We start from the raw sequence: 27,922 nt of genomic DNA, 5'->3' as shown, positions 1-27,922 counted from the left end.
CTCCAGTTTCATCCACCTTATTAAAACTGACTTAAATGAGTTCTTTTAGTATTCCATTGTGTATATGTACTACAACTTCCTTATCCATTCATCTGCAGATGGACATCTAGGTTGCTTCCATGTCCTAGCTATTGTAAACAGTGCTGTGATGAACATTGAGGTACACATGTCTCTTTCAATTCTGGTTTCCTCAGTGTGTATGCCCAGCGGTGGGATTGCTGGGTCATATGGTAGTTCTAGTTCCAGTTTTTTAAGGAATCTCCACACTGTTCTCCATAGTGGCTGTACTAGTTTGCATTCCCACCAACAGTGTAAGACTGCCATTGTTTTAATCAGTGATAACATCCTGGTTGGAAGTATATATTATCTCTTAAACACAGTTGTTGATTTGGCATGAAAGACCCTCTTTCTGGGCCCTGGGGATGCACTGGAGAACAAAGCAAAGCCCTGAATGTCAAGGAGCTTATGCTTGCTGAACTATTTTACTATTTAACTATTTTAAATAAGCTAGTTGGGGAAGGCCTCTTTGAGATGACATTTAAGTAATACTCAAAACTAGTAAAACATCTATCATTCAATATAATTTAAAAGGTCCTCATAATTCCTATAGGGCAGAGATCCTCAAACTCTGGGATCTAATGCCTGATGATCTGAGGTGGAGCTGATGTAATAATAATAGAAATAAAATGCACAAGAAATGTAATGAGCTTGAATCACTTCAAAACCATCCCAAACCCAACCCACCCTCAGTCTGTGCAAAAATTGTCTTCCACAAAACTGGCCTCTGTTGCCAAAAAGGTTGCGGAACACTGCTATAGGGTAAAGTGGACTCTATGAAAGTGTTTTATAAAATATGTGCTTTAAAGGATACAGTTTTCTCATTCTATGCTTATGAAAAACGCATGAGCCATTTTATTCCACCAGAAGCAATTTGATTTATTTCAGATAAATGTGTATTCAGTAACAGGGCCACTTTAAAAGCAAAGATTATCTTTAAAAACCTATTGAAAAATGAAAAATGCAAGTCTTTAGAATTTTAACTATGTTTCTATGACTAAAATGATAACACAAAAATAGCTTGAGCTCTAAAATTATATTGTATGAAATTATGGATGCACAAGAATCAGTTTCCTCTGAGCTTTGATAATTATATTTTAAATAGAGTACTGACATGCTGTAATTATAATATTAAAATACTAAGATAATCAAAAGCACAAAGGGGCATTCTGGGCTTCTAAAAGATTTTGTAAATGTCATTAAAATTTTTACTGTATTTCAATTACATCATAGGAAGACTATTATTATTTGTACAGTTCTGTTAATGTCATAACTGGATATCTTTTTGACATAGGTAAAATTATTGCCATTGTATCCACCTAATAACATTGATTTTTAGAATCCTTATTTTATGCAATGGCCTCAGAAAAATTTGTTGTTTTCAGCAGAAAAACAAATCCCTTTACTTTCATTATTTCTTCTTTCCACCCGTCTTGGAGAGTTAGCCTTCCTAATTTTCTAAAGCCTATAGAACTCCCCCCTCCCACCTCTGTTCATATTCATCTCCTCTCCTGCATACTCCATCAAGTATCTCTTCTCTTGTGATTTTGGCCTCTTCTTTTACATTGAATAACTTCTGTTTGTTTTCTCATTTATTTTATTGAAGTATGGATGATTTACAGAGTTGTGTTGATTCCTGCTATACAGCAAACTGATTCAGTTATGTGTACATATACTCCCTTTTTTCTATTCATTTTGATTATGATTTATCATAGGATATTGAATATAGTTTCCATGGGATACAGTTGTTTATCCATTCTATATAAAATAGTTTGCATCTGCTAATTTGAAGATATTCTTTTAAATAACAAAGTATCTCAATTCTCCTCTGTATTGAGAGTAAACTAAGAATGTAACATCTTTAAGAATCCTGCAGCTCTTTGAATAATTATTAAATCTCTCTTCATCGTGCCCTTCTCTTTGGGGAAAGGTTGGACTGCATCCTCTGCCCACAATTGCATTTCTCTCACTCTCTCTTTAATCTTCATTCTATCCTCTTTATTCCACCAAATAGTTGTCTTTTAGGTTACTGGCTCCCTGTGTCACCTAGAACTCGAGTCTTTTTGTCCCTAACAATGCACTACTTGATCTTTTTGCAAGTTTTGACCTGTATAGCACCTGTTCTTAAAGTCCCCTTCTATGAGGATTAGTGATTCATTTTTTTGCTTCAGTTCCTACTCCACTGCTTCATTTCAATCTTCTTTACTGCTCTCACTCCATCAGTCATGAATTCCATTTCTTTACTCATTTTGACATAGCTTTCCTCAGTGTTCCAGTATCAACTTCTCTTCAATCTCTTGTTTATTGATTCCATTTATGTTTTCATTCATTCAGCTATAAAAGTGCCTGTTACTATAATTAAAATTTTATTACTATTATTTAGTGATAAATATGTCCCTTGCTATCATGATTACCTAAATATACACAAGGATTAGGGCAGACAAGAATATAATTTATTGTTTATAATGCTGTCCCATAAGTATATTACTGTGTCCAAGGAATAATATAATGATAGTACTGAGAAGAAATGACCAGATATCCTTCTGTCAATTAGATTTCTCAAATGAGAATATTGTTGACCCGGACCATGAAGAACAAATAGAACATTTGTCAAAATATGTGAAGGAGAAAGGGTGATTATTCTAGGCAGAAGAAATACTGCATGCAAACAGTTGCATGAGAAGTTCTTTATTTAAAAAAAATTCTATGTCACATGGCTTATGAGATCCTAGTTCCCTGATCAGGGATTAAACCCAGGCCTCCTGCAGTGGAAGTGTGGAGTCCTAACCAATGGACTGCCAGAGAATTCCCTAATATATGTAAACATTTAATGACAAATTACATGATGATAATATTTACATCTACTTTTCTAGTCATAATTCTACCTTAAACTTTAAAGTTTAATTTCCGTATATCTAATGGACTTGCCCACCGGGACACCTGGGTAGGCTCGCAAAATAAACACTTCCTTTTTCCTTTTTCCCAACTTCTCGTCTATATCTGTTTTCTCAGTTCAGTTCAGTTCAGTTGCTCAGTCGTGTCCGACTCTTTGACACCCCATGGACTACAGCATGCCAGGCTTCCCTGTCCATCACCAACTCCCAGAGCTTACTCAAACTCATGTCCATTGAGTCGGTGTTGCCCTCCAACCATCTCATCTTCTGCCATCCCCTTCACTTCCCACTTTACATCTTTCCCAGCATCAGGGTCTTTTCAAATGAGTCAGTTCTTCGCATCAAGTGGCCAAAGTTTTGGAGTTTCAGCTTCAGCATCAGTCCTTCCAATGAATATTCAGGACTCATTTCCTTTAGGATGGACTGTTTGGATCTCCTTGCAGTACAAGGGACTCTCAAGAGTCTTATCCAACACCACAGTTCAAAAGCATCAATTCTTTGGTGATCAGCTTTCTTTTAGTCCAACTCTCACATCCATACATGACCACTGGAAAAACCATAGCCTTGACTAGATGGACCTTTGTTGGCAAAGCAATGTCTCTGCTTTTTAATATACTATCAAGGTTGGTCATAACTTTCCTTCCAAGGAGTAAGCGTCTTTTAATTTCATGGCTGCAATTAGCATCCGCAGTGATTTTGGAGCCCCCCAAAATAAAGTCTGACACTGTTTCCACCGTTTCCCCATCAATTTCCCATGAAGTGATGGGACCAGATGCCATGATCTTCGTTTTCTGAATGTTGAGCTTCAAGCTAACTTTCTCACTCTCCTCTTTCACTTTCATCAAGAGACCTTTTAGTTCCTCTTCACTTTCTGCCATAAGGTTGGTGTCATCTACATATCTGAGGTTACTGATATTTCTCCCAGCAATCTTGATTCCAGATTGTGCTTCTTCCAGCCCAGCGTTTCTCATGAGGTACTCTGCATATAAGTTAAATAAGTAGGGTGACAATATACAGCCTTGATGTACTTCTTTTCCTATTTGGAACCAGTCTGTTGTTCCATGTCCAGTTCAAACTGTTGCTTCCTGACCTGCATACTGGTTTCTCAAGAGGCAGGTGAGGTGTGCTGGTATTCCCATCTCTTGAAGAATTTTCCACAGTTTATTGTGATCCACATAGTCAAAGGCTTTGGCATAGTCAATAAAACAGAAATAGATGTTTTTCTGGAACTCTCTTGCTTTTTTGATGATCCAGTGGCTGTTGGCAATTTGGTCTCTGGTTCCTCTGCCTTTTTTAAAAGACAGCCTTCAGAATGGGAGAAAATAATAGCAAATGAAGCAACTGACAAAGAATTAATCTCAAAAATATACAAGCAACTCCTGCAGCTCAATTCCAGAAAAATAACAACCCAATCAAAAAATGGACCAAAGAACTAAACAGACATTTCTCCAAAGAAGACATACAGATGGCTAACAAACACATGAAAAGATGCTCAACATCACTCATAATCAGAGAAATGCAAATCAAAACCACAATGAGGAACCATTTCACGCCAGTCAGAATAGCTGCTATCCAAAAGTCTACATGCAATAAATGCTGGAGAGGGTGTGGAGAAAAGGGAACACTCTTACACTGTTGGTGGGAATGCAAACTAGTACAGCCACTGTGGAGACCAGTGTGGAGATTACTTAAAAAACTGGAAATAGAACTGCCATATGACCCAGCAATCCCTCTGCTGGGCATACACACTGAGGAAACCATAATTGAAAGAGACACATGTACCCCAATGTTCATCACAGCACTGTTTATAATAGCCAGGACATGGAAGCAACCTAGATATCCATCTGCAGACAAATGGATAAGAAAGTTGTGGTACATATACACAATGGAGTATTACTCAGCCATTAAAAAGAATACATTTGAATCAGTTCCAATGAGGTGGCTGAAACTGGAGCCTATTATATAGAGTGAAGTAAGCCAGAAAGAAAAACACCAAGACAGTATACTAACACATATACATGGAATTTAGAAAGATGGTAATGATAACCCTGTATGTGAGACAGCAAAAGAGACACAGAGGTATAGAACAGTCTTTTGGACTCTGTGGGAGAGGGCGAGGGTGGGATGATTTGGGAGAATGGCATTGAAACATGTATATTATCATATGTGAAATGAATCGCCAGTCCAGGTTCAATGCATAATACAGGATGCTCGGGGCTTGTGCACTGTGATGCCCCAGAGGGATGGTATGGGGAGGGAGGTGGGAGGGGGGTTCAAGATGGGAAACACATGTACACCAAGGGTGGAATCATGTCAATGTAATACAAAACCAATACAATATTGTAAAGTAATTAGCCTCCAATTAAAATTTAGAAAAAAAAAAACAGCTTGAATATCTGGAAGTTTATGGTTCACATTTTGCTGAAGCCTGGCTTGGAGAATTTTAAGCATGACTTTACTAGCATGTGAGATGAGTGCAATTGTGTGGTAGTTTGAGCATTCTTTGGCATTGCCTTTCTTTGGGATTGGAATGAAAACTGACTTTTTCCAGTCCTCTGGCCACTGCTGAGTTTTCCAAATTTGCTGGCATATTGAGTGTAGTACTTTCACAGTGTCATCTTTCAGGATTTGAAATAGCTCAACTGGAATTCCATTACCTTCACTAGCTTTGTTTGTAGTGATGTTTCCTAAGGCCGACTTGACTTTGTATTCCAGGATGTCTGGCTCTAGGTGAGTGATCTGTTTTAGCCTGGCTTGGAGAATTTTGAGCATTACTTTGCTAGCGTGTGAGATGAGTGCAATTGTGCAGTAGTTAGAACATTATTTGGCATTGCCTTTCTTTGGTACTGGAATAAAAACTGACCTTTTCCAGTCGTATGGCCACTACTGAGTTTTTCAAATTTGCTAGCATATTGAGTGCAGCACTTTCACAGCATCATCTTTTAGGATTTGAAATAGCTCAACTGGAATTCCATCACCTCCAGTAGCTTTGTTCTTGGTGATGCTTCCTAAGGCCCACTTAACTTTGTATTCCAGATGTCTGGCTTTAGGTGAGTGACCACACCGTCGTGGTTATCTGGGTCATGAAGATCTTTTTTGTATAGTTTTTTTACCTCAGTTAATAACAAAGTTTATCCCGATCACCTAGTGATTTCTGGAGAAAGCTTGAGCTTATCTTATCTTCTCTATGTAATAAATTACCCACTATTATGAAATGTCCATCTTAATTTTTATTATGTTTGTTCCTTCCTTTCCTTTCAAACTATATACATCGATTCATTTATTGACTTTTTTTTAAATAGTACTTATTGAATGCCTTTTATGGCATTCCCATGGTAGCTTCCCAGAGCTGTAGCAATGAACTAACCAAGGTTATTGCCTTCTCTGATGGCTGTATATTTTATGATAATCAAGTGAATACTTTATGAAAATCAAGTGAATATACAAATATTATATAATTTTAGGTATGATAAATTCTAAGCAGAAATATCACTTCATTGGCATGACTTTCTTAAACAGGTTGGACAGAGAAACAGAAGGGTGAAATCAGAAGGAAGAACACCAGTTAAAACTTTGATAGATTATAACCACACAGGCTAGTAAGCATTTTTTTAGTACCTTTTTGTGCGTAACACAACATCCTAGGGCCTGGGAATATTATGATAGACATGATAGAGCAATTGTGGAGCTACCACAAATAAATATTAAATGTATCATGCCTCCCCATTCTTCTTCTCAAATATCTCCCCACTAGAGTCAGCTGCAAGAGCTCTGAAGAGGGGCTGACATTTAACAGATGGTGAAGGTGTAGAAAAAATTTATATGTGTGGGAACTAAGTTGCTTCAGTCATGTCCACCTCTTTGTGACCCTATGAACTGTAGCCTGCCAGGCTCCTCTGTCCATGGGGATTCTCCAGGCAAGAATGGAACGGGTTGTCATGCCCTCCTGCAGGGGATCTTCCTGACTCAGGGATTCAGCCCGTGTCTCTCATGTCTCCATCATTGGCAGGTGGGTCCTTTACCACTAGTGCCAGCTGGGAAGCCCAGAAAGAATTTACAAACTCACTTAGATTTTTTTTGATAAATATACAATTCCTTTTATTATCTATGGATAAAACACAAGATGAAAATAGTCATTATTTAGTGGGAATACTAAGGTCATGGATATTCATTACTTTTTTTAAACTGGATATTAAAGATCCCCAGAAGACCAGTCTAGCTTGCAAAACCCTGAGAAAATATTTCATTAAATGAATTCTCACAAGTAACTTCACAAAAATAGCACTGACCTTAAACTTCACAAAACAGCTGTTTAGAACTTATTATAAAGGAACATCTACCTTGGACAATAGAGAAAAGCCTAGATATATCATCTATAGCACAGAAAGTTACTATTTAAAGAGTGATTATAAATTAACAGTTCAGCTATCTTCCTCTACATTATTCCTGACTCACAAATTGTGGGGGTACACCACAAGATAATTAACAGGTTTAATAGAGTAAGGATGTTGGTACTGAATATTTTATTCAGAGGTAAACAGACTGATTTTATGGGTAAAAAAAGCTAGCACTTAGTTTTGTTTTTATTTGTTTGTTGACCTCCCACTTTTTATTTCCAGTCTATAAAAGGCACCAAATGAAATGTTTTTATCAGTAGAATTACATCAGACATTGAATTATATTTACTGTGCTTAGTTTAGTTCCAGCACCCATTTACTCTGGTATAAATTAAAAAATGCAGTCTCCTAATAAGCAATGACTTACCTTCAAGATACGATGTTGTCACAATTCTTTTTTTCATGTACAAGACAATATGATTCAAGCTAGTTTTAGTCCAAAATGAAGGGGGGTGATTTTAACTCTCCATTAGTTAACTCTGAAGAATAGGAGTGACATTGGTCTTAAGAAATGTCAGGATCTAGAGAGTTAGAAGAGTTTTAGCTTCTATCCAACTACTCTTCATTCCTACCCCACTTCACTGGGTTTTGTCTATATTCTCTTCTATGCAGAGTTTTACAGCCTGGGGTTGGAATATGGGTGTAGGGAGCTCTAAGGCTGCATCATCACAGCTAAGCACCAAAGAACACTCAACTGTACGTGAGGGTGTCAGGTGGTGAGTTGCAGGAGACTTTCCACTCCAGTTTTAGCAAGGGAAATACAGAGTAAGATCCTGATTGCCATGGCTTAAATCATATACTATCCATGGGTCAATTATCGTGGCCAGGGAAATAGAATATTCTTGAATCACGAGAACTATCCTAACTTGGTGGTTGTGACTGGATGCTGTGATTGGCATCCAGAACTCCATGGACCACAGACTGGGTTATAGAGACTTATCAGGTTGCTGATAAGAAATGAAACACAACTAAAAAATTATCTGTTACAGATACAGTTTTAAATGGAAACCAACTCCAGTATTCTTGCCTGGGAAATCCCAAGGACAGAGAGACTGGCAGGCTACAGTCTATAGGGCTGCAAGAGTCAGACACAACTGAGCGGCTAAACAACAACAAATGCATGTTTTTCTAAACATTAAATAAATTCATATTGATAGGACTTCATGTAAATGCATTGCTTTTAAAATTTCTAATAGAAGGACAAGAGAGTGAATCTCTAATATTTGAAAATTATATCTGAGTCCTACTGTTTTGTTTAGTTTTCATTGAGTTACCACATGTGCGGGGCATTTTTTGGCCTCTTTCCATGAATATAAACCTATTGTCCTTCAAGTAATTTAGCATATAAAGGACAGAGAAGGAAAGAATTCACCTTTGACATGTCTAGCCCTATTTAAGTCTTGTTTTTTTCTCTGAGAGTTTTCAAGTTGAACCTCTCCTTGTCCATTGATATTTCCTTGATATTTTTTTCTTTTTTGTGTGCTTAAGCTACTTTCCTATATTCTTTCTCTTGCAGATATTATTCCCTGGCACCTCTGTCATCTCTATAGCCATCTCTTTTTCACTGGGATTCAAATTTATTCTTGTTAAAACTATGTTATCCATCAGATCATTCTACTAACTCAGACTCCAGAAACTGTCTTTTTCCTCATAAGAATTATTCTCCACCACTTAGTCCTCTCATCACAGAATCTTGGAACATTTTCAGTTAGAACCTCTTCTGGCCCTTTAAATGGAGTCAGTCAGCCAAAGAGATCAAATAAATAAAACTTTGGGGAAAAGCCCACATCTAGTATTCAACCTTAACAACCTCCTACTTGCCCAGTCCCACTGCTGTGTCTGCTTTTCATTCATTTTTTTTTGTAACCTCTGAATTCATATCCCAATTAAAAACATCTACCCCAGATCCTCACTCGTATATTTGTAACCCATGTTGCCTCTTTCCTGTGTCCCTGATTTTGCTTGGTTCTGTTCCCTCCCAGACCCCACTTTCTCTGCTTTACCTCAACTCTGGCTCCCACTAGATCTAAAAATGCTTCACAGGCAAGAGGTTTTTTTCCAGCCATGGTCTTTCTGTCACAGTTTGGGACATGGTCAATATGAATTTTTGGCAGTATCAGCACATTATCTTAGAGGTTTTAATCTTTCTAAGAGTTCCTGAGGTAACTTTGTGAAAAGGTTAATCATTATGGCTACCAAAATTGTAGAAAAATAACTGACTTCATGATGCTTATTACTGTCATGGAAATAGGAGACATTGTAGTCTCAAGTCCATTTCAAATAAGTACATTTTACATATGTACAGCGTGTATACATATATAGACACACACACACATATGTACATTGCCTCCACACACACACACACACACATCTATATACCCAGGGCTTCCCAGTGGCTTAGTGGTAAAGAATCTGTCTGCGAAGCAGGAGCCTCAGGAGAGGCATATTCTATCCCTGGGGAAGATCCCCTGGAGGAGGGCATGGCAACCTGCTCCAGTATTCTTTCCTGGAGAATTCCCATGGACAGAGGAGCCTGGTGGGCTACAGTCCAAGGGGTCACAAAGAGTCGGACATGACTAAAGTGACTGAGCATGCATGCATGAATATACAGACATGTACATATACACATGTATACATTGCCTGCAGAGACTATAGTAAAGGTGCTGAACTCTAACCATCTAACCATCCTGAAATCATAAAAAAAATTCAACATTCATAGGGAAATGCAAGTTATCTTTGGAAAGCACTATCTGTGGGAAAAATACACAAAATATTAGAACCTTTAAGAGGATTTAAGTAGTAAAATGGAGAAGGAAGTCCGACTCAGGTGTGGAATATCCAACAGCTTTAAAGCTTCTGCCTTAAGTAAAAACAAATACAGCTCTTTCCAATTCCAATTAAACATCATCATTTTAAGTTTCCCCAGCAAGGAAGGCCACTTCTTCCTCTGGCCAGTGGCCTTTCCAGGAGGAAAGGTATTGGGGTTGAGCACAGACATGCACCTCGTTGCTTGCTCTGTACCCACTGTGCTCAGACAGCTGCCTCCAGTGTTCAGCCCTGTAAATGCCTGTGATACTTTGCAATTCCTGTCATCCGTGGCTGATCCCCTGATACATGAAGTTAGAAAGTCCAGTCCTTATCTGAGGATCCCAGATTCCAAATCTACCTGTTTGTAACTGCTAATGAATATTCTTACCTAGACAGCTAGAAGGGCCATTACCATAGTGGCCAAATATGCAACTAAACTGCTAATCCAGAAATGGTTGTTAAAGATGACTTAAGGCAAGCCTTTATTTTATGCATGAGACAACTGAGTCCTAAAGTCAAAGTTATTTACTCTAAGGACTGATGCTGAAACTCCAATACTTTGGCCACCTGATGCGAAGAGCCAACTCATGGGAAAAGATCCTGATGCTGGAAAAGATTGAAGGCAAAAGAAGGGGGCGGCAGAGGATGAGATGGTTAGATTCCATCACCAACTCAATTGATGTGAATTTGAGCAACTCCAGGAGATGGTGAAGGACAGGGGAGCGTGGGGTGCTGTAGTCTATGGGGTCTCAAAGAGTCAGACACGACTTAGTGACTGAACAAGAACAACAAAATGTCATATAGTAAGTGAATCACGTTTTGGAATTCAACTCTTTAAGGTCTGTTGCACTGTGTCGCACTGCCTGCCACATTTTTCCCTCTAAACAAAAATTGGAGCATATTTGTTTCTGAAATAAAATCCTTCCCTTGGCTGATGTTTTAGAGAACATGAAGACATTTAAATAATAAAACACTACCAAACCCCTCGGTGAGGTGTCCTTATTTACACAAGAGCAATGGCCAGTAAAAGATGATCCCTTCCCACTGCACCTTATTCATAACTTTGGTAGAGCTTTCATCAGACTGTGTGGAATAATCTGTCTCCATATGTATTTTCCAACACTTGACTGCTAGTTCATCGAGAGAATGTCTTATGAACTTATAAATCCATAATGCCTAGCATTATAACAGATGTGTAAGAGGAGTTCAGTACATGAAAAGAATGGACAGAAGCAGGAATGCATGAAAGGTCTGAGAAACAAAGCTGCACATGGAGATGAACCCATGTCATGTGGAGCAGTAAAAGCCAGACTAACATGCTTGAATTTGTGTACCCAGACATAAAATAAACAGACTTGGTGAAAGTAATGTTTAACAAGAAGGTATAAATAGATAGACGAGAACTATTGCTTTTGGATACAGAGATTCCATTTGAATCACACCAGTTCTTCCTAAACCAATCAATGAATTTAGTGTATGCTCAATGAAACAAAAATAATGCTTAAGAACAAACCTGACAGGAAGAGGGAGAATAGATTTGGAGGACATGGTATCAGGAAGGTTACATAACTCAAACTCTACTAGAATACATCTAGTCTAAGAGTGGGATTACCAAGATATTATGAATACAAAAACAGTCAAGTCTAAAAATGATATTTTGCATAATCCATGAAAGATGTCCTAAATGCTAAAAACCATATTTGACTTACATCTTTATAAACACAGCTCAGATATCACTTCTTGTCAGGAGTGATCTACAGTCTTGGGCAGAGCTTCTCTGCTGGTATACCAGAAGTCTTCAAGCAGCTTGAAGCTCCAAAGGTGGACAGATACCTATGGCCAGCCACATTTCTCTACAAGAAGCCTTAACTATTTACCCTATATGCAATACAAATATAATCTCATTTCTCTGAGCACATGACCTGAAAATCAAATGCAGCTAAGTTTCACTATGCTATCTTTAACTTCTGATGTAATTAATGATTCAAATGTTACCACTTTAGGCAAAGGATGAAATACATATTAAAAACTTACTTCTATCTTTAGGGTATCCAATTCCAGTGATCTTCAGGGGTTCAAGGCACTGCAGATGGAGCTGAATACAGTCTGATGCTCATCAACAACAGATACCTAGGGGAAAAGCAATACAAAAAGAGAAGATGAATACTCTGCAACTGCAGGAGATAAGCCACAGACTGTCTATTCGATCAGTGATTGAGCACAAATGTTTGCCAGTTATGGCCAATGATACAGTTGGCTAAAGGGGATTTGGAGATAGATAATTTCTTTGATTAAAAGAGAAGAGGAGGAGTATCAGAAAGATAAGAAGGATGAAGAAATGAGGAAGAAGCGGGAAAAGAAGAAAGAGGAGAAAGAGAAGGAGGAAGGAGAGGAAAAGAAATCCTTGATGCTTTTTTGTGTGCTCAGGAGGTCACCATCTTAAACTGCTGCACTTAACCTGCAACCCTAAGAACACAGCATAGACAACAAATACAAACTGCTGTACACAAAATACGCAAGCAACAAGGATTTACTGTATAGCACAGGGTACTCTATATCTTGTAAAAAATGTACAGTGAAATATAATCGGCAAAAAAATAAAAACCTGAATTACTATGCTATACCCTTAAAACTAATAATATTATGAATAAACTATATTTCAATTAAAAAAAGACTACAGCCTAAAGGAACCCAGAAAAGCTTGCTGAGAACACTCCAACCCAGAAACACTACCTTCATCTTTTTATGTGAAAAGTATAAACACCTTTTTAGTTTCATTTAAACTTGCGTTTTTCAGCTGCAGGCAACAATGACAAGCACAACTAACACTTAATAGAAACGCCAAAAGTTTTGAAGGGAGCTCGTCTACAAAGGCGTTAGGATGAGATGGACACGAAGCTTCTTGTCAGGATCGCGAGATAGCTGATGGCAGTGGAATCATATCCCAGAAGTTTTGAGATAAGGGGGTTTTGAACTGCGTTTCTGTGGCTTGCTAATCCATCAAGTATGAACGTATTTAAACCTTTCCATCTCTCCTACTTCTTTCTTGATATGATTAGATGAGAATATATACCAGCAAAATTAAAAATGAATCTAAGATAAGAAGATGTCAAATCTAAGAAAAGTTGGGGAAGGGCATGAGAGAGACAGAGGGAGAAATCTTTGAATGACAGCTATGTAGAGGTATGAAGTGAAGTCACTCAGGAGTGTCCGACTCTTTGTGACCCCATGGACTGTAGCCTACCAGGCTCCTCTGTCCATAGGATTTTCCAGGCAAGAGTACTGGAGTGGGTTACCATTTCCTTCTCCAGGAGACCTTCCCGACCCAGGGATTGAACCCAGGTCTCCTGCACTGTAGGCAGACGCTTTACCGTCTGAGCCACTGGGGAAGTCTAAAAAACTTGCAGTCTAATACTGACCTTTCCCTGAAGAAGGAAATGGCAACCCACTCCAGTATTCTTGCCTGGAGAATTCCGTGGACAGAGGAGTCTGGCAGGCTACAGTCCACGGAGTCGCAGGAGTAGGACATGACTTAGCAACTAAATCACCACCATCACCAATACTGACCTTTAATCAAGAAACTGCATAATCCTGTTGGCATAATAAAAATAAGTGCAAAATTCTTTCTTCCATGAGATTAAAATAAGCATCTAGAAATTCCAAGAATAACAAAAATGTGCTAAAAATTGTGATCCAATTAGTAAGCGATGTGGCATGGTTTCTATTGAGTGATGAAATTTATGAAAATGATTGTCATTTAGCGTGGTGCCTTCAAAATTCCCCTTTGAACAATATAGAACCTGCTGCGTGGCTCTTCACTGGATTCTCCTACGTAATATTTTAAAAATTATCCCTTGTGGATTTCACTTTTCCACAATAACCCTAGAGACACCCTGTTTTCTCATACTCATCACTGTTTACACTCAGGTCAGATACATTCCTTGCTGTAGCAGCCTGTCCTGTTCGCTGTAAACTATATAGCAGCATCCCTGGCCTCTCTTCACTAGATGTCTTTAATACTCCAGTTGTGACAATCCCAAGCATCTCCAGTCATTGCTAAATGTCTCTTCAGAGGGAGATGGCAGAATTGCTTCTGAATTTTGAAACACTACTATAGACAAGGCATGAAAATATTAAATGTAAAAAACTGTATGTGTTATAAATGTTGAATACATTAAAGTAGGGGTACAGTTGAGAGATGATTTCTCTGGTAACTCTGCTGGTAAAGAATCTGCCTGCAATGCAGGAGACCCCAGTTCGATTCCTGGGTTGGGAAGATCTACTGCAGAAGGGATAGGGGCTACCCACTCCAGTATTCATGGACTTCTCTGGTGGCTCAGATGGTAAAGGATCTACTTGCAATGTGGGAGACCTGAGTTCGATCCCTGGGTTGGGAAGATCCCTTGGAGAAGGACATGGCAACCTATACCAGTATTCTTGCCTGGAGAATCTCTATGGACAGAGAAGCCTGATGGGCTGCAGTCTATGGGGTCACAAAGCATCAGACACAACTGAGAGACTAAGCACACAGCACAGTTGAGAGAAGTAGAGTGATGGTGTGTAGGGAAGGAAGAGACAGAAGTGAATGGACGTTGTCCACTTATACAGAAGACATTGAATACCATCTAAAGTTCCTGAACCAAAAAAAAATGTTAAGGTTATTTTAAAATTTATACACAATAACAGACCAAAACAACCAGGTATGTTTTGTATGGCAAAAACCATACAGTATTGTAAAGTAAAATAAATAAATAAAACTAAAAAAAAAAAAAAAAAAAAAAAAGAACATTGGAGAAGGGCTGGCTGCAGGAGATTTTTTTAAAGTATTTTTCATACTAGATAATAAATAAATATAGATAAAAATTATATATCAAGAATTTACATGACAAGAGAAGAGAATCCTTTGGACTAAAAGGAGATTAAACCAATCAATCCTAAAGGAAATCAACCCTGAATATTCATTAGAAGGACTAAGGCTGAAGCTGAATCTTCAATACCTTGGCCATCTGATGTGAAGAGCTGACTCACTGGAAAAAGCCCTGATGCTGGAAAGATTGAAGGCAAAAGAAGGGGCTGGCAGAAGATTAGATGGTTAGATAGCATCATCAACTCAATGGACACGAATTTGAGCAAACTCTGGGAGATAGTGGAGGACAGAGGAGCCTGGTGTGCTGCAGTGCATGAAGTCACCAAGAGCTGGACATGATCTAGAGGCTGAACGACAACAGCATGCATGATTCAGAGTTGCTGAGTTTACAATTAAGAGTATTAAAACCAGTCAAGGAAGTTTCTCTCATGAAGAAAAGCTTTGACTTTTCATTTAATAGCTATCTATGTTTGTATTTATATATCTACACATAACTTTCATCATTATTTGAAATAGCTTTTAAGCAATGACTTTTATTTAAACATGTTGGTTCAGTTCAGTTCCTTCACTCAGTCATGTCTGGCTCTTTGCAACCCCATGGACTGCAGCATGCCAGGCTTCCTGTATATCACCAACTCTAGAAGCTTGCACAGACTCATGTCCATCGAGTCATGTCTCAGTCATGTCTTAAATATGTTTTAGTACTCAAATGAGCACTTACTCAAAAGGTACTTAACTCAGTACCTTACTCAAATGACCTTTGAGATTATGAGTTTACATGGTGAAAGGAGTTCTAATAGCAGTGAAAGGGGAAATTTTCAGTCTCTCTCTGGAAATTTTTTCTTTCTAAAATGATCTGACCAATTTTGTCTCTATTGGGTATTCAATAAAAGTTTATTGACGATTCCATTTCAATTTTTGCCTGTTTTGCCCATAAGTTAATGTGGAAATATCCCCTCTTTTTTTTTTTTTAAACCCATTTAGCCTTGACTTCCTGCCACCCATTCTCCAGGTGTCAATGAGACAATCAAAGTTCACCACATTTTAAAATCTCTTAGAAAACCATGAACACTCATTTAGACCTCAAATTAGGGGTCAGTGATTCAGTCCAGAGCGGACAACATCTGAGAGCTCATTGAATGAGACGCAGCAATAATCCTCAAGCGATTATTCTCTAATCTTTGCTGGCAGAGGCTTTAAAGACGGCCCAGAGAGTTCATTATGCAAATAGAATTGTCTGGATCTGCTGACAGGGACTGAACTGAGCAGACGCTCCACATAGATAGCCGCCTGGCATACTCTTCCACCGTGCAAGGAGACACCGGGACACGTTTTCTCTGATCTGCACGTATTTATACTGCAATTAATCAAGGGCCAGAAAGTTCATCTTGAAGCTGGGTCATGGGATGCTTAAAACTGAACAGACTCAAGAAACAGAATCTTCTTTGTCACAGTCCGTAGTTAGTGAACGCCGGAGCATTTCTGAAGCTCTGAAATACTCGTCTTTATGAGATCTATACAAGCAGAAACAGGAAACACTAACACACATGTACACATTTGAACTTATTAAACACTTAACACAAATATATACATGTGTTTGTGCACATATTAATTAACATGTGCGTATGTACATGTATTGCGTATGTACACGACACACATGTGCACAGATCCATATGTGAATATATGTGTATAGGTGTATATATACATGTGTATACATACTCATATTTATGACAGCAGAACACAGTAGCCAGTGTGACACAGGCAGGTTCTTACTTGTCGATGATAAGTTTCCTTATCATCTTTCCTTATCATAAGCCTCAGTTTCCTCATTTTACAGTGAAACTAAGAAAAACGCCATCCTCAAAGGGTTGGTCAAAATGTTTTTGTAACCCAGCATTAGATGACTTATTTATACCACTGTTTATGTCTTGAACTTCCTGATACATTATTCAAAGATTCAATATACTTGAAATGTGACTTGATTAAGAATCATACGACCACTTTATGAGTTCTCAGAATGTAGTTCTTGTGTGAACGGAAGCATCTGTAGCTCTGTCATCTTCAAAGTCAGGCAGTGTCATCTCTGTGTGTCGAGTCTGCCTCTGGTCTAGCAACCTAACCTCACGGTCAGCAGTGGTTACCGAACATCTTCTGTGTACTAGGAAAGACTCCAGGGAATTCTGGGCAAGGCTGTCTGTGATGTCTCCATTCTTCAAGCTACTAAACTCGAGAGATGAAGATGAGGCTATAAATCAAATGCCGATTAAAACAGGATCATATTGGGGTCTTGTTCATTCAAATTGGCAAATATATATTTGCCATAAATATGAATACATACGTATTTAACAATAACAGTTGGCTGACATTTTGAAATTTGTGGCACACATTGTTGGTGTTAGTGTAAATTGAGCAACCTGCATGGAAAGAGATGTCAAGTTTTTGAGAAACCGACAAATGATTATTCAGTTTGATCATACATGGACACTTCTAGGAATTTTTCTTAGAGAAATAACTTGTGTACAAGATATTTGTGCATTGATATTCATCATAATACTTTATAAGTTTTTCTATGTAAATGCCATAGATGCAAAAAGTTTAAATAAATAAGTCATAGTGTGTCCATAAATGTAGTATATATTAATATAATATAGAATAGCATATATATGTTATGAAATAAGGAAGTTATGTGGTACAGTTTCATTAAAATGAAAGGGTATAGAAATATTAACTCTCATATCCCCCGAGCGCACACACACACACACACACACACACAGAAAAAATAATCTGCTTAAAATACTAATAGTAGATTAATGGTTATTTTCATTTCTTTATTAATACTTTCCTTTTTTCCATGTACTCTACAATGAATAGATCATTTTTGGAGTCAGAAAAATAACCATTATCTCATACATAAGAATTTAAAAAACCAGTTTCTCCTTGTGGTATTTTGTTTTTCTGTTTGTTTGCCTGTTTCCCACATGCAAAATGCAGAATGAAAGGAGAAATGTTTGCTTTGGGCCAAGAATGTCATATTAAAGGCGCTGAAAGCCTGCAGTTTTGAGTAGCTATTGGTATTATTTTAGCAATGTACCCAACTTATTCTTTCAGCCAGTTTTTTTTTTTTTTTCTCAAGAAGATTCAGCAATTAAATGACCTTTTCTAACTAAACCCATCAGATGTAGTCACAGGTAATAACAGCATTATGTAAGCCCACTATCTGCAGTAAAACTCCAAACGTGCATTCTACCAACTAGCAATTTTCCCAATCAGCTCTTTATTTCACCGTGCCACCATCCTTTAGAACTCTAATCATGGAGGTGGCTCTGGAGAAAAAAAGTCGTGTTTTGTCTGAACTCAGTGGGTAATGAACTTAGAAGGACAGAATGTGCTTTTTGCTTTCTGTAGCACAGTGTGCTTTCCCTGTTTTGCAGTCATTTTCTCCAATTCAATGCAAATTCTTATAATTTCCCCCAGAAATAAATGCTATTAAATGCCTTATTCTTCTCTCCCATGTCAGAAACTTTACACCCTACCATCAGCCGTATATTTGTCAAAATCAAAGCTCTACATTGAAAGCCAGAGAATGACAGACCCTAAATAGCCAATGTTGTCAGCTAGGAATAAGAGAAATGTCCAGAGTGCAGCAGACAATTAATAATGACAAGCAGACATTTCTTTGTGATGGGTATCATCATCCATCTCCCATGTCACACCTGGCTGTTTCAACATTTCAATCAATTGTGCTCAAACCTGTTCAACTCTTTGCGATCCCATGGGCTATAGCCCACAAGTTTCCCTCTGTCCATGGAATTTTCCAGGCACGAATACTGGAGTGGGTTGCCATTTCCTCCTCCAGGAGATCTTCCTGACCCAGGGATTGAATCCATGTCTCTTGAGTCTCCTCCACTGGCATCTGGATTCCTTTACCACTGCATCACCTGGGAAGGTCTAAATAAATGATTTATGAGTTATCACAAAACAGAACATAATACAGAAATAACTTAATGCAAACCAGAACTATGATTACTTCTTAAATTTTGATTCTATCTGATTTATGATGGCTTTATTCAAACTCCAGATACACAAATAAAAGCACAACTTGGTTGGGAAAGGATTGTTTGTTGGCTTATCTCTATTTCAGACTGAGTGAAAATTGCACAGTGATTGCTAGAGGCCATTAAAAATGTCCTAGAATATTTTTGAGAGATAGTTTTAACATTATATTAGTCTATATTAGTATTAATGAAGTTAATAGGTAGAGAAAGACAGAGAAGAGAAGACTGAGAAAGTGATTCTAAATTAGAAATAGCTATTTTACAGTTTTTTTTAAATTCTCATTAATCTTCAGAAATGAATGTAAGCATGGCATATCCCACATGGGAAAAGATCACATAGGAATACACATAAACATGCACGTCCAGGTCTGGAATCACATTGGTGGCTGATTTCTCTAGGATAAGGCTGATCAATGGATAGCAGATTTCAGAATAACAGTCCTATTAGGAAGTATTGGGTTAGCCAAAAATTTGTTCAGGTTTTTCCATAACATCTTTTGGAAAAATCCTAATGAACTTCTTGGCCAACCCAATATAATATCCTAGCAATAAAACCTTGTCCTATTCTCCGTCGTCCCCTTCTCCTCCAGCCCCCAACCTTTCCCAGCATCAGAGTCTTTTCCAGTGAGTCAACTCGTCGCATGAGGTGGCCAAAGTATTGCAGTTTCAGCTTCAGCATCAGTCCCTCCAATGAACACCCAGGATTGATTTCCTTTAGAATGGACTGGTTGGATCTCCTTGCAGTATAAGGGACTCTCAAAAGTCTTCTCCATCACCACAGTTCAAAAGCATCGATTCTTCGGCGATCAGCTTTCTTCACAGTCCCGCTCTCACATCCATACATGACCACAGGAAAAACCATTGCCTTGACTAGACGGACCTTGGTGAAACTGCAGTACTTTGGTCACCTCATGCGACGAGTTGACTCACTGGAAAAGACTCTGATGCTGGGAAAGGTTGGGGGCAGGAGGAGAAGGGGACGACAGAGAATGAGATGGCTGGATGGCATCACCGACTCTGTGGACGTGAGTTTGAGTGAACTCCGGGAGTTGGTGATGGACAGGGAGGCCTGGCGTGCTGTGATTCATGGGGTCACGGAGAGTCGGACACAACTGAGCGACTGAACTGAACTGAACTGAATGTTAGTACATGTCCTTACTCTTCGTTTCAAAGAACATTAAAATGAATAAATTAAGGAAGAATTTTTTTTTTTTTGCAAGCACTGGTATATGACTACTTTAAATAACTTTATACATGTTGTTCAGTCACTAAGTCGTATCTGACTCTTTGCGACCCCATGGACTGCAGCATGCCAGGCTTCTCTGTCCTTCACTGTGTCCTGGTGTTTGTTCAAACTCACGTTCACTGAGTCAACGATGCCATCCAACCATCTTATCCTCTATCATCCCCTTCTTCTCCTGCACTCAATCTTTCCCAGCATCAGGGTCTTTTCTGTTGAGTCAGCTCTTCGCATCAGGTGGCCAAAGTATCAGAGCTTCAGCTTCAGCATCAGTCCTTCCAATGAATGAATATTCATTTCCTTTAGGATTGACTGGTTCGATCTCCCTTCAGTCCAAGGGACTCTCAAGAATCTTCTCCAGGACCACAATTAAAATTACACAGGTTAACTCATTTAATTCTCATAACTCCAAATTACAGATGAGGAAACCAAGATATAGGAGAAGTGAAGTGTCCTCACATAGTTAGAACAGGCAGAGCTCAGACTCCCAACCACAGCACCTAGCTCCCAGGTCCATCTGCCTAATCATTATACCATGTCACCTCCATTGTAGTTCTGATGATTTTTACTTTATTTAGGAAGTCCAACAGTTCCTTCAAAGTGTTCAAATGCTGACACCCGAGATTCTACCAAGGAATATCTGCTTTTGTCTGCTTTATATAATGGGGTTCTGTATGAAATTGTATTTTAAGGAGGTGCGTAAAGTGTGCTTTACAAAAGTTACTATTTTGGGATGCATCCAAAACCACTTTACAACCTTACAGTACGTTGGCATCAACATTGCAAGAGTTCATTTGCACCACAGATAGCTGTTTAGACATCGGATTAAATAAAGATTCTGACTGATGCTCAGATAGCCTTGGGGATGGAGAGCAGGGGAGGCATTCAAGATGCCTTTGTCTGAGGTGTTCTTTGTCCTTACGACTGTTTTTGTGACTTTTTATAGTGGGATATTTAAAGTCAGGCGAACTGAGGGAAGTTGGAAGACAGTTTTATTTACTGACTCTGAAGCCAAGTGTCAAGCACAAGGCATTGGGCCTGGACTGTGTCTCCAGATGAAGCTGACACAAGTTTCTGTGAAGATGAAACAAGTCAAGACACTGTACACTGAATCCTTTTAGGCCAGCTCTTTGATTTCCATTTTCCCTCGATTTCTTCTAGGTTTTTGGCATCCTTCCCAGGGTTTACTTTTTGGCTTATACAGAGTTTTCTTAATCCATTGCTTATGCGAATTCAAAGAAAATGCATTTGATGTTTGTGATGTACATTGAAATACTTAGATAAAATCAAGGTCCAGGCTCTAGTCAGGCTTCCCAGTAAGATTTTGCCTTAACATAAGACATTCTTTTAAATGACCAGACCTGAAGGTGGGTCATTTATCTTGTCATCGTCAATGCTGAGTCAGGTATACTATAGCTTTGTCTAACCGATTCTACAGAAAATGACTGTTAACTTTGCTCAGAAAAAAAAAACAAAACTGACTTCAGAATAACTCATTTTATAATTGCACATAAACAGAAGTATAACATATTTTCACAGATGTAATAAGTTTTCCTATTGTCAGAGTTTCTTAAATAAATCCTTGCTTTAACATACAGTATAAGACTAAACTATTTCTTTCATTTCATTAACATTTTTCTTAAAGTGCCTAATTTACTTTTGGATTGCAAGTTAATTTCTATTCCGATCAAGTTTACAACACACAAGGATTTTTAGCATTTGACTCAGTGCCATTTTGCCCAAGTTGGTACTTCAGAAGGAATATTATTAAAGAGGATCAGGTCAATTCTTGGAAATATTTCACCATGTCAGATGATAAAAACATATAATCTATAATTACAGGTGATGACTGCCTGATAAATTACAGCCATGGGAAGAATCAAAGTAATATACAATTAAAATCTGGATTGTAGAGAAGAAGAAAAGGTTACCCCAGAAAAGTATAAGTTCAATATTGTGTTTGTAAAATTTGTATTAATAATAAATAAGTTTGGAAATAACATGAGTAAAGACAATCAGGCAGCTGCTTTAAAGGAATGTTTATGAATTGTTGGAAAGGAAAGTAGAGCATCTTCTTTAACTTAAGGTAGCAGTATTTTGGGACTTCCCTGGCTGTCCAGTGGTTAAGACTCCATGCTTCCAATGCAGAGGTCACAAGTTCAATCCCCCATCAGGGAATTAGATCCCACATGCCACAACGGTGTGGCCAGAAAAATAATAAACAAACAAAAAACCAAAGTAACAATATTTCCTATCAGGTACAGAGGGGTAGGATATCAAGAAGCACCTGCATATATCTATACGCTTTAAACAAAGCACAGCTATTGCAAAAGTTGAAGCACCAAGACGTGTAATTTCTCCTCTCACATTTACTGTTCTTCAGTGAATACAACTTGCCGCTGGCAGAGAAAGAACATGCCAGAAACATGTTGGTTAAGCTGCAAAACAACTTTAAAAAATCTCAAATACAGTGGTTACAGTAATCATCTGATCAACAATTTTGTCGACAGTATTCTTAGCCTACGTAGCTTGTTATGGCAACTGCTACAATTAGAATGGCATCAAAATAATAGCTATCTATTTGTAGAAATTCCATAATGATGTTCTAACGACTGGAAGATGATAACAGCCCTCTTGGCTCTTATCTGAGATAGATCACAATACATGCTGATAACCCAGTTCAACATTCTTGGTTTTTTTTTTCTGCATTATGAATTCAAATACTCAGATAGAGCAGACTGTGAGCTCTCTGACACTACTGGCAGATAAAGGCTTAAGCCAAAGAAAATTCTCCAGATAATCAATGTATAATTCTTTAAGACCTTATACTGTCTGTTGTAAAATTACATTCATTGTGATTAAAATTTTTCTACAATGCATTCTATATTTTTATGACTTTTGTTTGGTATTATACTATCTCACAATACAGTGAGACCTTTGAAAACTACTTATTTGGGGTAAAACCATTTAGGTCAGATTTTGAGGGTTTGGGGGGATTAAAATATCATAATTAAAATAGTTGATAGTAATACTAACTGAATCATTCAGAAAATATTAAAGTATATGTGGTCTTATGTGTGTTAGTCACTCAGTTGTGTCTGACTCTTAGCAATCCCATAGACAGTAGCTCGCCTGGATCCTCTGTCTGTGGAAGTCTCCAGGCAAGAATGCTGGAGTAAATTGCGATTCCCTTATCCAGGAGATCTTCCCAACCCAGGGATCAAACACTGGTCTCCTGCACTGCAGGCAGATTCTTTACCATCCGCACTACTAGGGAAGTCCATGGGGTGGCAAAGAGTTGGACACGACTGAGTGATTAAGCATACACACCCTTGGTATAATAGTCATAAAATATGCCATGCATATGGGAAAATCAAATGTATTTTATTAGTATTAATTAGTTTTATTAGTCTTTTACATTGTTTTTCTTTCTTCTGTCTTTCTCTGCTGGTAGATAATCAGTGATGCCAACCCACTACTGACGTGTGTTAGTCGCTCAGTTGTGTCCAACTCTTTGTGACCCCTTAGCCCATAGCCTGCCAGGCTCCTCTGCCCATGGGATTTTCCAGTCAAGAATACTAGAGTAAGTAGCCATCCCTTCTCCAGGGGATATTGCTGACCTAGAAATCGAACCCCTGTCTCCTGCATTGCAGACAGATTCTTCACTGTCTGCTGCTGCTAAGTCGCTTCAGTCGTGTCCGACTCTGTGCGACCCTGTAGACCGAAGCCCACCAGGCTCCCCCATCCCTGGGATTCTCCAGGCAAGAACACTGGAGTGAGTTGCCATTTCCTTCTCCTATGCATGAAAGTGAAAAGTGAAAGTGAAGTGGCTCAGTCATGTCTGACTCTTCGTGACCCCATGGAGGAATATAAGGGGAGCATCCATCATTTCTAATCCTTAGCTTCTATACTTCTATGAAATAGAAAATAAGATAATTGAAATGACTCTATCGTCTCTTGGCCTAAGTCTTTACTATGGAGCAAAATCATACAAACCACAGAACACTAAGTTTGCTTCCATTCTCAGTCACTTTTTGTTACTTCTAGGTTTTTAGGAAATGTTCCAGGAGACTGAGGTGAGAGAAAACCTGAGCCTCAACTATTAATTCAGGCTATGGCAGTGTTTCTACTTCAGATGGGATGCTATCTACATCATTGAAGAGACACTGGACATATGCTTGAAAATATATCTAAAAATATTGATTCTTAGAAGCAGAAATATATAGATTGGCATGCTTATAAGTGAGTTCAAGTGTCAAGATGAGAACCAAAATCTTCTCAAGGGGCTGTCTAAGTAATTGAGTATCCAGACCAAATTTTCCAGTTTCCTTCCATATGAAAGAAGTAAAAATGCTTTTGAGATGGAATAAAAACTTTTTCTTGCAAGACAAACTATAGTATGATTCTCAAAACAGGTAAATTGTACCGAAGTGTGGCTGTTGCTGGTGGTTTAGTTGCTAAGTCGTATCTGACTCTTTGCAAACCCATGGACTGTAGCCTGCCAGGTTCCTCTGTCCGTGGAATTTCCCAGGCAAGAATACTGGAGTGGGTTGTCATTTCTTCCTCCAGGATATCTTTCCAACCCAGGGATCAAACCTGTATCTCCTGTTTTGGCAGGCAGATTCTTTACCACTGAGCCATCAGGGAAGCATGATTCTCAAAATACATGACCTGTGCCAAAGTATAACATGCAACAAAACAATCTAAATTCAGAAGTTGGAACAGCAGCTCTTTGAGATTCATGTTTTCCAAGACAAGACCACAGACAAATTCTGGTTGTCTCTTCTGTTCCAAAGATAAGGCCACCATCTTCCCTACACCCTTGAAACTCACTCAGTTTACAAATTCTAACCTTCCAGAACCATGCCACTCATAGTTATGACTTAACCCCAGTCTCAAATCTCAGGGATACCTTTCTAAATTTGCCTTTGGAGATGCAGTAAGACTCCAAGTATGCTTCTTGGTCATAAGGTTTCATAACTGAGGTTTCTATGATCAACAAATTATTCTGGGAACCTCTAGGGCTTTTGATTTTTCACTTATTTATCTAATTCTCCAACTCTCTTGCATGAAATAAAAACTGGGAAATAACTGTCAGATTTGACCATCTAGAGCTCATAAATGACCTTAAAAACACTTTTATTGAAGTCATGGGAAAGTGGTATAATTGTAATGGGCTTAAGAGAGAAGGAGAGGTGGGGAAGTAGGGGCAGTGAGAATAAATTACTCCCAGAAATTTGGCTATAAAATGAGGCAGAAAAATAGAACTGAAACTGGAGGAGATGGGATTTACAGAACGTTAGTATGACTGTGTGCGTACATACTAAATCATGTCTGACTCTGCAATCCCAAGGACTGTAGCCCACCAGGCTCCTCTGTCCATGGAATTTCCCAAGCAAAAATACTGGAGTGGGTGCCATTTTCTCTTCCAGGGGATGGTCCCAATCCAGAGATCGAACCTGCATCTCCCGTATTTCCTGCATTCCAAGAGGATACTTTACTCACTGAGTCATCAGGGAAGCCCAGGACAACAGCAGGAACATTTTAATAATGAGAAAACAATAATGCAAGGGAGAAAGGAAAGAATTTCAGGAGTGAAATACTTGAGTATTTGAGAGAAAATGGGGTCAACTCTCTAAATTGAGGAGTTGAACTTTACATAGGAGTATGAATTGTTACTGCAAAGTATGGCTGCAAATATAAATAGCTTGGTAACTCTGTGGTTAGATAAGAAGATTCTCTTTTATTTTTCTTTCCTGGCTTGTCAGAAAAATGTGCAAGTGAGAAAAGGAATAATGAAGGGAAAATAAAAACAGAATGATGTAGTGGGTCCCAAGTTAGAAGTTTAGGTTCAAGAATCTCCTCTAACACTCAGTAGCTGCATGATCATTTCATCTTTCTAAATTTGGATTCTTTTCTCCCATAAAATGGAAATAATATTTATTTCCATCCTAACTACCCTAGCATTGTGGTACACTAAACGTTTGCAATATTTTGTACATTTTTTTAAGGTTTTTTTGAAATTAAAAAGAAAGTTTTTGGAGCATAAACTTCCCAGGTGGTCCTAGAGGCAAAGCCCACCTATCATTGCAGGAGTCGCTTTACAATGCTGTGTTAATTTCTACTGAACAGCAAAGTGTATCAGCTATACGAATACATATATCCCCTCTTTTTGGACTTCCTTCCCATTTGGGTCACCACAGAGCATTGAGTTGGGTTCCCTGTGCTATACAGTAGGTTCTCATTAGTTATCTGTTTTATACATAGCACTGGGCTTTCCAAGTCATACCAGTGGTAAAGAATCTGCCTGCCAATGTAAGAGATGTGGATTTGATCTCTTGGGAGGATCCCCTGGAGAAGGAAATGGCAAGTCACTCCTATATTCTTGCCTGGAAAATTCCTTGGACAGAGGAGCCTGGTGGGCTACAGTCTACAGGGTCACAAAGAGTTGGACACAACTGAGCAACTGAGCATGCGCGCGCACACACACACACAGTATCAATAATATGTGCATATCAATCCCAATCTCCCAATTCATTTTACCCCGTCTTATCCCATTTGGTCTCCAGAGTTTGTTCTCTACATCTGTGTCTCTATTTCTGCTTTGAAAGTAAGCTTGCCTATACCAGTTTTTTGGGTTTTTTTTTCAAATTCCACATATATGCATATATCTTCTTCTATTTTACTTACCACCTGGCCTTCTAGCAGCATTATCATCTCTAACTCCCTGAACACCCTACATTCTTTGAGAGATAATATTATATACAGATTATGCCTTTTTTATTTAAATCCTGAGCTGTACCTAATAAATTCATCATTGATGTCTAACAGCTTTGATTAATTCATGGTAGCAAAACTTGTTATACAACTGAAGCTAATATGCTATTGTAAATCAATTATACTTCAATTAAAAAAACATATAATGCTTACTACATGTCAGGCACTGTTGAAAGCACTTTCCATATATTAACATATTCAAGCCTCAAAATAAATCTTTTAAGTAGAAATTATGAGCATCTTGACTTTAAAGAAGAGAAAAGCGAGGTACAAGGAGCAGCAGAGCTCGCGTTAGAACTGGGGAATCTGACTCCAAAAGCTGAGTTTTACCATCTCCACTGCACTGCCTTCTTGTAAACTCAGTTAATTTCTGTGTTGTGGATGAAGAAATTCATGCTGTATGGCTTTGCACTTTTGTGGCAAACTCTGAGTGGGTCTAGCACAGGCTTGAGAATGAATAACATTTGACAGACTGTGTTGACAAATAGCTTAAAGAGTACTCAGAAGATGAGCTCAAAGTAGGCTGTAATTACATAGCAGTCATTTCTAATCGGTCAACTGGCAAAGTTTTTTCATAGCCTAAATATTTTTGGTGGCGGAGAAGCAAGAATCATTAAATAATAATAGTTGAACTGATAATTCATTGAGACTCTGCTATGTGGCAGGCACTAATCTAAGTGGTTAATATATATTATCTCATTCATTTCTCACAAAGACCCGATAGTACTGATTTTTCCCATTTTAGAATAAGGGCAGCTGGTACCTGGCAGAGCATAAGTTACAGTACAGGTGTCTTAGTCCAAATTGTAGGTTGTGAATTTCTTTAG

General features: G+C 38.4%; 1 long non-coding RNA gene across 2 annotated transcripts in view; it reads right to left on the bottom strand.

Annotated features, from left to right (window-relative positions):
* Positions 1 to 931: 931 nt before the first annotated feature.
* LOC148775855 (uncharacterized) overlaps positions 932 to 27,922 on the bottom strand; it is a 64,667-nt gene continuing 37,676 nt past the window's right edge. Inside the window, exons 2-4 of one of the 2 annotated variants that reach the window (XR_016038892.1) lie at positions 18,774 to 18,971; positions 12,191 to 12,286; positions 932 to 4,256 (exon numbers count right to left, since the gene is read on the bottom strand). This is a non-coding gene — a long non-coding RNA (uncharacterized LOC148775855). The remainder of the gene's footprint in view (positions 4,257 to 12,190; positions 12,287 to 18,773; positions 18,972 to 27,922) is intronic. The other variant, XR_016038893.1, reaches the window with a different exon arrangement.

The sequence above is a fragment of the Moschus berezovskii genome, chromosome 13 (assembly GCF_049115385.1).
Source record: "Moschus berezovskii isolate FMDL1 chromosome 13, NW_MosBer_1.0, whole genome shotgun sequence".
Lineage (NCBI taxonomy): Eukaryota > Metazoa > Chordata > Mammalia > Artiodactyla > Moschidae > Moschus > Moschus berezovskii.
This window is presented reverse-complemented; position numbering and strand designations above follow the sequence as displayed.